At 38.0% G+C, this 10819-nt stretch overlaps 1 non-coding gene across 1 annotated transcript; it reads left to right on the top strand.

Moving 5' to 3' along the window:
* The first annotated feature begins 3084 nt into the window (after nt 1-3084).
* On the top strand, nt 3085-3157 carry trnak-cuu. Its single transcript has one exon. It is a non-coding gene; the product is annotated as a tRNA-Lys (tRNA).
* Nucleotides 3158-10819: the final 7662 nt, after the last annotated feature.

Raw genomic sequence — 10819 nt, 5'->3', positions numbered from 1 at the left:
AAAGGACAGATGGGATTAAATGTCCAGGTTTGTGGTTAAAACAAGAATGGCATCAAAAGAGAAATGCTTGAATTTGTTTAATCCCGATACCTTCACATTAATAATACTAGCCATGTGGCCCAAAACTTAGGGCTTCTGGCTTTTCCATTAAGAGAAATCAGATTTAATTTGATAACTAATAAATAATAGAGATGTGGAAATCCTAAACAGAATAAATGGATCGAGAAACTTTAATTTTAACGAATTCAATCGATTTTATGGGGCATATTGTCACAACCATGGGTAGAGTTGTTCATTTACCAGAGTTGGACAGTATATACAGTAGCAGCCATTAAATATGGCCCACCCCAGTCAAATGCCAGCCAAATGGCAGCCCTCCCTGCAACTACCAGCAAAATCCCCTCCAACTTCCAGTTATGGAAGTGACCCTCTCCTTCTCCTGAGCGTGCATATTTTACTTTGACTCCACCCTTTCTCTGAATTACAGGGTCTGACCAGGACAGGATGCTTCCCTTTAGATCTTAATGTCCACAAATCATGAGAGAAAGAATGTTTCAGTACAAAGATGGATATTTAAAGGGGACCAGCCAAGGAAATGGGGAAATTTGGAACAGCTACTGCTGTAACACCTGCTAAGATTCCTATCATAGTACTGCGTCTGCCATGCTTCAAACATGGGTTAGGATGCATCTCATTTACCTCACCTCTAATTTTAGAATAATTTATTGGGTCTGAATGTTGAAGCCATGCAGATATCAGCATGAAATCCACATTTCAGAGTAAACGCCACTAAAGCTAGTAAGTACATTTATACAATGTACAAATGTATATTTGTACATTTAGGAACCACTGATCAAGTAGTAAGTTTACCACCAGCATAGAGGATGATACACATTTTTTAAATCATATTTTCTGATGGATAATCCAGTTCAGTAAACATCAAAACCTCATCTACTTTTTATAACCAGTGTCACATATTTGGTGTCACATACTACTATAACGTATAATCTTTGCATTTCATATATGATGCAGATGATTAAAGTCAAGCTCCATCCGGGTGTATCTCAGTCTGTCCGGATTGAACACTAGTAAGCCTGCCATGCAGACCACATCTTCACACTTTCACTTAGCCTCTCAAGGGGAGCACAGCCGCTGCCAGGGGCTACGCAGGCACTCCGCGATCCGTGGCGTTTAAAGTTGCACCTCTCCATTTCTGGGTCTCTGGATTGTATCGGAGTTCACACTGTGATCTCAATGTCAAAGCTCTTGTGGAAAATTGGCTTCACTCAGTAATGGGCCTTAACTGCATGGAGACAGCGGAATTGGTCCCCTGAATGCAACAGCATCTCTGTGGGCCTTTGCTTGTCACCCAGATATGTAGCTCCACTTAATTTCCATCAAACACATTTACTAAATGACTTATCTTTTATGCTCTCCATGCCCGAGCAGCTAACATCTACTCATTTCTCTGGTTTGAATCTGGGCCATTATTGTTTAGACTCAGCAATCTGTTAACTGTAAAACAAACAAACAAAAAAAAAGCATGTTTTGTTAGTTATGCCTCAGATGGAGATTTTAATCATTTTAGATTCAATATAGCATTTTGTGCTCTATAAAACTAATCTGGGATATGAGACTTTAGACGATCCGTTTCCAAATTTAAGCTGATTTTACAATAATATACTAGTGCGCTATTTTACACTCTGTTTATTTTATAGCTGCAGTAAATCCCAGATTTCGTGTCTCTGAATTTAAAAAGCATAATAGAAAACAGTACTGCCCTCAGTACTTCAGCACCTCCACCAATTATGCATATCTTAACTTAAAATTCAGGCCCACGCAGCAACTTGACCGCACTTTATTACACTTCCACTCATTTTTCGCCACAGAGTTAGTCCCACTTACCAAATTACTTTTCCTCTAATAGTAGCATTTATACTCACTGTAAGTTTTTATAGATATAGATATATATATATATATATATACATATATAAATGTAGATATAAAGTAATACATTTAAATATACATGTAATTTTCCTAAAAATATAGTTTTTTCAATAATCTTTCTGTACTTTCTACTATCTGAACAAAAATAAGGCAAGAACAGACTTTTATATAGGTACTTCAATGTGTTTATATGTTTAGTGCTCATCTTCACATAGCAACAGCCTGCTTCGTGTCAGTGCAGGAGGTTTTTCAGTCACCATAGAAACAGTTTGTTCTTACTCTGATGGGTTTTGAGACAAAATAATTAGCGTTGTTCGACCAAAGGGTAAAATGAAGATGTATTAGTGAATGTCTGGCAGCTTTCATGTCAGTTTCACAGCATGTGGGTGCAACGTGCTTTCATATATGAATGTTAGATGGATCATTTAAAATCTGATTTGACTTTGAATTTTTTCCTTCTTCCTGAAATGTACATCGCTGGACAGATGGACCAGTTAGTTCCATAAGCCATCCTATGGATAATGACTGCAACATCTTGAACTATTGGTGGATGTGATGTTTAAAGGTGATGATGAGAGAAGATTTTTATCTTGAAGAGAAAAAAAGAGGATAATAGGGAAAGGTGTCATTGTGATAAAGGCGGATATTAGGTCTTTTATATTCTGTTCCCCAGCATATTAATGGGAAATCCAACTGGTATTCCATCTGAAAGGGTGTTTGAACTATAAGCTCCTTTCGAAATTTGAAAATCATCAACTTTTCAAATCCAGAGTATCAAATCCTTCAATATTCGCTTTATAAAATGTTATAAGAACTCACTGAGCACACATTGAAAGTGGACAAGTTTTAAACATGGGAAGAAAGGGATGGAGGTAGTACAAAAGGAAGGCGAGAAGGTCATAAGGAAGGGACACAAGGAAGGAAGGAAGGAAGGAAGGAAAGAAGGAACGAAGGAAGGAAGTTAAAACAGCAAAGGGGACAAAAAGAAGGATAAGAATGACATTCTATTAGTCCCAACTAAGTTTAGGCCCAGGACTAAAGTTTAATGAGAGTACCCAAAAATGTATTTAAAGTATGTTCTGGTTAAAGGTATCTATGAGTTGGCACTTGCTCTCAAGTCAAACCTTGACCAGCACAGCCCGGCTAGCTCAGTCGGTAGAGCATGAGAATCTTAATCTCAGGGTTGTGGGTTTGAGCCCCATGTTGGGCGGTTAATATTTTAGGGGGACTTGCAGCATGGTGGTCAGGGCATAGAGGTTGGAATTCTGAGGTTCTGAGTTCAATCCCATAGACTGCCAATCTGGGTCCCTGAGCAAGACTCTTAACCCCACACTGCTCCCCGGGCGCCGTACAATGGCAGCCCACTGCTCCCCAAGGGGATGGGTTAAATGCAGAAATGCAGTACTTGTGACAGTGGAATGACAATTAAGTTGAATTCTATTCTATAAATGATCGTGGGTATCTTTTAGCTATTTTTTAGCAACTGTTTCTCATAAACACAGCTGCTCCAGTTTAAATATGTCAAATCCTGAACTAAAGCAATGGAGGAAACCCTTTTCATTTCTCAAAGAAGATATGATTGTGTTTAACCAATGCTATAGAAATACAGAAGAGGAAAATGATGCATGTTCAGCTCCAAAACAACATCTAATTCACCCAGATTTTGTAAAAAAAAAATCAAAGATAGAAAATAATTTATGTAGAAAATGTACCAAACGCCTAACCTTGTAGTAAATCTGAGGTATTACCTGAGGAGTTCCAAGCGACAACACCAAAAACTTTCTGAATGCGGAAGTATACACCAGCACACATGAAAAGACAGTCGTCCCTGACCGAAGACGACCATCAAAATGACAGCGAGACAGAGCATGACAAACACGACTTGCAAGTAAGTCGGCGAGATTACACTGTTTGCTAAACTCTCCATGGGGAAAATGTTAAGCAGATCCAATGGATGAAGTAATTCAATTTGAGCCCCTGAATAATAGCATCATTTGCCATGGAATTAGCATCCGCCACTATCAATCAGCACACTGAAAGCCTAAGACAAGCTGTGCCCACCAAGGACACGGAGCTTTCTGTGAAATTTAACTCATTTGTCAGGTTACTGCACTGGAATCAAAAGGAAAAACTCCAAGCACTCAGACTATTTCTTTAAAGAATGCACTCTGTAAGCTGCTTCATGACCTTTCTGGGTTTGGTTTTCACCAAAAGAATCCATAATTAAGATTCAAACTTGAGTTTCTGTCTAAAGACATTTGCAATTAATCTACCATGTCTTTATGAAACCCAAGGTAAGCTACTCTATCAATAAACATTTTAATTAGAAATTAATACTAAAGTCTAATTGCTTACATAAAAACTCATGAAGTGAATAAATAGAAAATCTTATTCTAAACTTTCTAGACATGAAGGGAGCAAGAAAGAACTATTTTGAATAAGAAATAAAACTAAAATAGCTAAAAACACATAGCAAAAATCAAGCAAACAGATCAAATATGGCAAACCTCAAATGCATGGAAAGGAATAATTAAACAAATCAAATTCATAATCTAACCTGCAGAGTCTTACAATGAGGAGCTCTGCTGAATATATTTCATTCATCTCAAGGTTGGGGCTGAAAATGATCCCTAAAGCAGCAGAGGTTGTGGGTTTGGACATAAATTTTCCTGACTTGGAATGCCAGATTCATACATGTAGCCGTCATGATTATTTTGGTCCATCTGTGGATTCAGCATCTCTTGCTTTTTTCATTGCTAGATACTCTGCCTTAAAGCATCATACCACATTATGATTGGCCAACCCTTTTTGGGACTGTCCCAATGTAGCGGAAGTGGGACAAAATAGACTCTCGTGTGTTTGTGAACACACAAGTACCCCAAATCTATAGCTTGCATTTAAAGGCACACATCGAACTTTGTGACCTAAAGAGATTACACGTATGAGTTTTTTTTTAATGATTGGCACTATCAATGCTCTTGACAAACCACTTATGTAAGTTGGGAGAAGACGCACCATTGTTTGTTTATGAATCGCTTTAGGGCCATAGGCTCTTATATAGTCATGGTGCTAAGGCTTTTGCTTTACTATTTATCCACCTGCTTGACTACTTGTCATGGCTGAGGCAAGGAAAAAGTTGAAACCTTCTCAGTAGGCTAAAAAGGGAAAACAGAAAAGGGATTGTGCGCAAGGGCAAACAGGAGTCTTAGAAAGGAGTTTGTTCGATGGCACAGGCTGAAAGAAGAATCCGGATGTAAAGCAGATTCTCTTTTCTCAACTTTATTATTAGACTGGTAAGTTAACAGTTTGCTCCCAGTATACAGTCATACATCTGACTTCTGCGGCAGTGTTGTGCCACCTGTGGCCACTAGGGACGCTAGACGTGAAAGTTACAGGTCTAGCACCCCAGGTGGCCAAAACTTACATGATGTGCCTTTAAGGATAGCAATTTCTGAAAATAAAAACTGTCCTGGCAGAAATATACGCAGGTAGCTCAAATCTCTAAATGCCAAAGATAAGCACTTTCCCTCTAAGTTATATGTTCATAAATGTTGGAAAAAAACATTAGTTTGTTTCTTATCATCACAAAAGTGGACTAAAATAAAGAAAATAGAAAAGAGGTTAATGGAAAGATGTCGATCAAAGAAGTCAATCAATCTCTAAATATGGCTAAGAAAATGCTAGGTTAACAGCTTTTAATGTCCAAACTTGACATTAATGCACTCATAAACGTCAACAGAATACTTTCTTGTATTAAATTCAGACAAAGACTGACCTGAAACAATAATGGAAGATAATGTCTGATTGTTTTGTGAAGGCAAAGCCATCAGACGGATAGATGGATGGATATAGTGCTATACTGCCCTTTTTTTGAGGCATTGGCATTGCATACAGCAACAGTGAAAAAGCCATTCATTAAAATAACAGCTGCTTATCTGTCTGCTATTTATATACTTTACTTCATATAAGGAAATAAAGAAGTTTGTATATATGTCGAACTGTGATTGCTAAATAATGTTTTTCTTTCTTAGGCTTGTTTAAATTATAACCTTTTATTTAGCTTGGGTCAAATACTTAGTGCAGCAACATCAAAACATTCCACTTCGAGTCCTACAAGCAAAGTGGTGAAAACCGCAGTAATCTAATAGTCCTGTCAGCATTTAAACAACATGTTCCCCTTTGTAAAGAACATATTGCATTGAGGAGAATGCAGCATCAACAGACGTCTCAGAGAAAGTCCATTATTAGTGTCACTATCTTTGACAACTTGCAGCCGAGTGTAGAAAACCTTTGCGTTTCCTCCTTTTAACTACGTAAACTCAAGACGCTGCGGGGGGGGAAAGAATGCATTATAGTCCTGAAAGCAGAAGACGTTGCAGTAAACTGGAACAATTTAAGTTCCTATTTTTTCCATCTCTAGCCGTTAACGAGAAAAACCCTTAAGGAAGGCTATTAATTTGTGACACATTTGGATGTTTATGTCTTAAAGTGCAAAAAATAAAAATTGTTGGTTTGAATTGAACAGAAAAAAAATAGGAAAACTTGGAATATGGAGTTGGTAAGTTCTTCTCTCGTATAACCTAATAGGTGGCAAGTCTTTTTTATCTCCAAGAATTTTCTTAAAGTCTCTAGTGGCTGCCTTGACAGAAGTGTAAGGATACCCACTAAGGACAGAGGGTGTTGTCTTTTTCTCTTAAGAAAAGAAAGTGTTGTGAAGGATCTAGCTGTGAACTGACCGGGTCAACCTTATCTCTGACCCAGGCTGGCAGAACGTCAAAACATCCCCGAGATCGGCTTAGCAGGAAGAGGAGGAGTAGGAGGATCAGTACTTGTAGGATGACTGACGTTCCCCTAGAAGCAACTGAGGGTTTTTTTCACGACTCAGCAGAAAGAAAGCTTATCAAAAACAACTGATGTTTCAAAAGAGTTAATCATCCTTCAATACAGGTCTGAGGATTTCTAGGTTCTGGAACTTTTAATCATCCACAGCCCAGCACAGGAAGAAGAAAATAAAGGCTCAATTTCGGTATTTTCTGCTCACTGACATTTGGATCCGTTTCAAAGGTGGCTGGAAGCTGTGCAGCTCAGTGGGGAGTCCACCAGTCTGGTCAGGAATCTATCTCAAAGTGACCTCTGCTTGAATGGCAGCTTGGGTCACATAGAAAAAAACCACCCACAATAAAAACCATAACACTGATGAAAACAGTCTGGATTTCAGGGGAGAAAATAGTGAACTCACACAAACACTTTTTGAAGTATTTAATATAATATAAGTTCCTGAACAGTTTCAGGTTTTCAGGCACTTTAGATAGAGCTGTTACTCTACTAAAGGCAGCAAATTGAAAATAAATCTAGCATTTTGTAAAGAGATAAAAAAAAAAAAAAAAAAAACATTTAATTCTCACAACATCTGAGATTTGCAGGATCATGTTTTCTATGTGAAACAAAGACTTAATTTAGCAAATTAATCCTACTGGCTTTTTGTATCTAGGAGAGGTGGGATCCAGCCCCCTCCTGGTGTGGAATTCACTCTAGAGAGTTTATAAGACTCAAGCTAATTACTTGGATATAGAAACTTGTGTTGTTTCATTAATATTTCAGCCAGTTGCTCTGGCACAGTTCTCTGAATTATTGAAGAGATATTAGTTAGTGTGGGTGAGACCACACTGCTCAGAGAGGCGAGGATTTATTTTAAAAAGTCAAGCTCTGGCTTCCTTCCACTGATTTCACATTAAGAAAATGAGATGAGCGTTTCATTTGTGGTGCAGGAAACATGAGCAACAGTGTGTTTTCACACTCAGACATTAACATTTGGCCCTGGTTTTTAACAGCATAAAGTGGGTTAATTTCTCCTTCAGCAGAGGGTTGTTTTATTAAATAGTTTAATTTAGGGCTGAATATAGCCCTCAAAGGGAACATAGGAAGCTGCTCTGCCTTCACATAAGGGTCACCCAGTAGCCTGGAAATGACTTACTGAATAATGGCTTATACAAATATTGTTATATAATTACCTAATGGATTAAACCTTTTGGTTGTCTATCACTACTGTCCTGCAGAACAATATGCATAGAACAACTATATATATTGTCATTTTCATTTCCATTTATTTTTTTTAAGTTATAGGTGATTAACTCGACTGAGAAGGCTGTCCAATAGGTTTAGTGGAACATTTATGGAAATTTTGACTGTTTTGATTTCCATGAGCAAATTTAAGAGGTCATACACTAACACTGCCACAACAAACTCCCACAACTATGTCTTTATAGTCCTTGATTTAGTGCAGCCATGTTGGAAGAGGAGGCGATCGTCTTCAAACTGTTCCAACACAGTTGTGAGCATTGAAACTTCCATAATGTCCTGGTTTGTTGAAACACTAGTTTTCGCCTCACTAGAACTACACTTCCAAAAACAACATGCACACAACATAACACCACCTTTACCAAGCTTTAGACTTTACTGTATAAGTAATAATCTACAACCCACAATGACATTGTTACACTCCTTACAAGTAGGTGGTAGTAAAGCACCTAAGTTGCTCAGCGACCACTTTTAAATTAGAAGGACAGCAAGATGAAAAACAAAACAATCGTACCAACTGGTGAGGAGTGTACCAGCTTAATCAGTGATTCTAGATCCTCACTTGTAAATGTGTGTTTTGTACTTACAGTATTGGAAAGAAACCAATGAGTTTTGTTGTTTCTTTATTAGCCAAAAATAAAAGTCACTAACATATTGTTAAATATTGTAAAATTTGAAAAAAATGATAAGTGACACCTTAAAGCAGTACCAAGACATATTTGGGGGGGTGCTACCCCTACAGGACCTTTTCAGAACTGCGCTGTTGTGAACTGCCCTCTGTGAGCCAAGCTTCCCATAGCTACAGGCCTGCCCCCCTTCAAGCAGCTGGAAGATGCATACCATGACCAAAATGTTTGAAGAGGTAGTATTGTATGTCATCTAATGTAAACTAATCTATGTAGCCTTTTTTCGCTGCAAATTGTCACTTTTATACAATTTGGTCAAGATCAAGTTGGTCTCTAGAGTATAGTTTTTTCATATGCTCACATAAGTCCCTCCATGTTTTATTGGGGCACACTAAAAATGTATTACTCTAAAGTCCCAACAGTGACACTAACAAAGGATAGCACATACTGTACTTCTAGATGAAAGTGCAACTTTGAAAGAACTTTATCAACATTGTCTTGTCCACATCCACTCTTCTGCGAGCCCTATCCAGATCCGATTCTCGTTTTATTCTTCCTTTCCTCCTATAAAAGGTTTTCTTTGCCTAGTTTTGGAGCCTTGACCATGTCATAAACCTCAAAAATTTAAATTTATCTTTAATTGCCTGTGGGTACAAAAGTAGGAGGTATGAAGCCAAGGGCTTTACTGTACACTGCCTCAATAAAGCTGAGAGAAACGGGCAATTTACGCTCAATTTTTCTGAAGACATTTTGACACTTATCCGGGAGTTATTGTTACTTCCGTCAACTCGCACCAGAGCCATCTGTAGTTAGGGTGCTGATGTATTAAAGCAGCATAGGCTCTGTCCTTCTAAGCATATTCTGAGTCTATTGCAAAACAAATAGACATTCACCATTCTCCTGGAGGTCTTTTGTTGTGCATGAGCTATGTGTTTGGTCTTTTGAATCATAACAAAAGTTGTTATATAATGTCTTTGTAATTAGTTCCATGACTGAATTGTAAATGCTTGGAAGCTAAAATTCTCACCTCTGTTCAGGGATGGTTTTTTCTCTTTTAACCAAGATGGCTTTATGTACCCTCTTTCAAACCATCTTTCGTCTCTGTCTTCAACCGTCTTCAACAGTGTTCCATTTGTTCTTGAGGTGCAAAGGAACTGCTGAATCTAGCCCAGAGTTAATGGCTCTCCTACGCTGTCCCATGTGTTTGAGTAGTTGTCGTTTGGTTTCTCCAATAAAGGTCAAAGGTTTCTACAGTACAACCCTTGCTCCACTGGATGGCATTATCGACACTGCCCAGCTTTGGGTTGGGTGTTCTGCATTTGGGGTGGACCAACAGAAAGTTTGTGTTTCAGTGGGTGCCGTGAAATGCAGGCGTTGGTCGATATGTTTAGGTTTCCGGTAAGCCTCCATATTAACACTCCCATTTTCCTCAATGTGAGCAGCACAGGGAGGGCAACATGCTCTTGGCATCAACTCGAAATATCTTGATGTTTCCATCCACTCAGTTAAGTGATTGGTGAAAGCATCAATTTCCTGGGTTTGGATATTGAGTTGAGTGTCATCCACGTATCTGAACCTGTGAATAGGCTTTATTCTTTTGTACCTGCTTAATTGATAGAATTGACAAGAACTCATGCGTAGGTGTTGAAATGTCTTCAGAAAAACAGAGCAAAAGCCCAATTGCTTTCCAATTAAAGTCTGTTTTTTTGGTTACTCAGGTTTTTTTGGTTGCTTGCAGCTTTATGAAGATGATATTTAATTTTTTCTCATCATGTGCTGTGTTAAGCTGAGTTGTATTTATTTGATTTATCACAAGACCAAGAATGTTTGCATGAAGTATCTGATGGAATGTTAATTTATGAATATGTAGATTTGCTTTTCATGTATGCAAACACCCCCCTTTTTAAGATCTTTGACTTAGCTTATTACTCATTAGTTACTATTGGTTCCACTGTAGCTAAGTTTGAGAAGTTTTGCACAAACTTTGCAGCAGATATCCTAATCTGTGAAATCTAATTTACCCGTTTATGTTACAGAAACACACGTACGAGAGAGAGATATATGGATAAAAAAAATACTGAAAGACAAGTAAAACCTTGAATACGACTAGATTAACACGTAGCTTTGAAGAGACAATAACGATCATTCAGTTTTCAGGGTTACATTAA

This window comes from Cyprinodon variegatus, unplaced genomic scaffold (genome assembly GCF_000732505.1).
Source record: "Cyprinodon variegatus isolate N-32 unplaced genomic scaffold, C_variegatus-1.0 Scaffold1892, whole genome shotgun sequence".
NCBI classification, from domain to species: Eukaryota; Metazoa; Chordata; class Actinopteri; order Cyprinodontiformes; family Cyprinodontidae; genus Cyprinodon; species Cyprinodon variegatus.
Note: the sequence above shows the minus strand (reverse complement) of the source record. Positions and strands in the feature narration are given on the sequence as shown.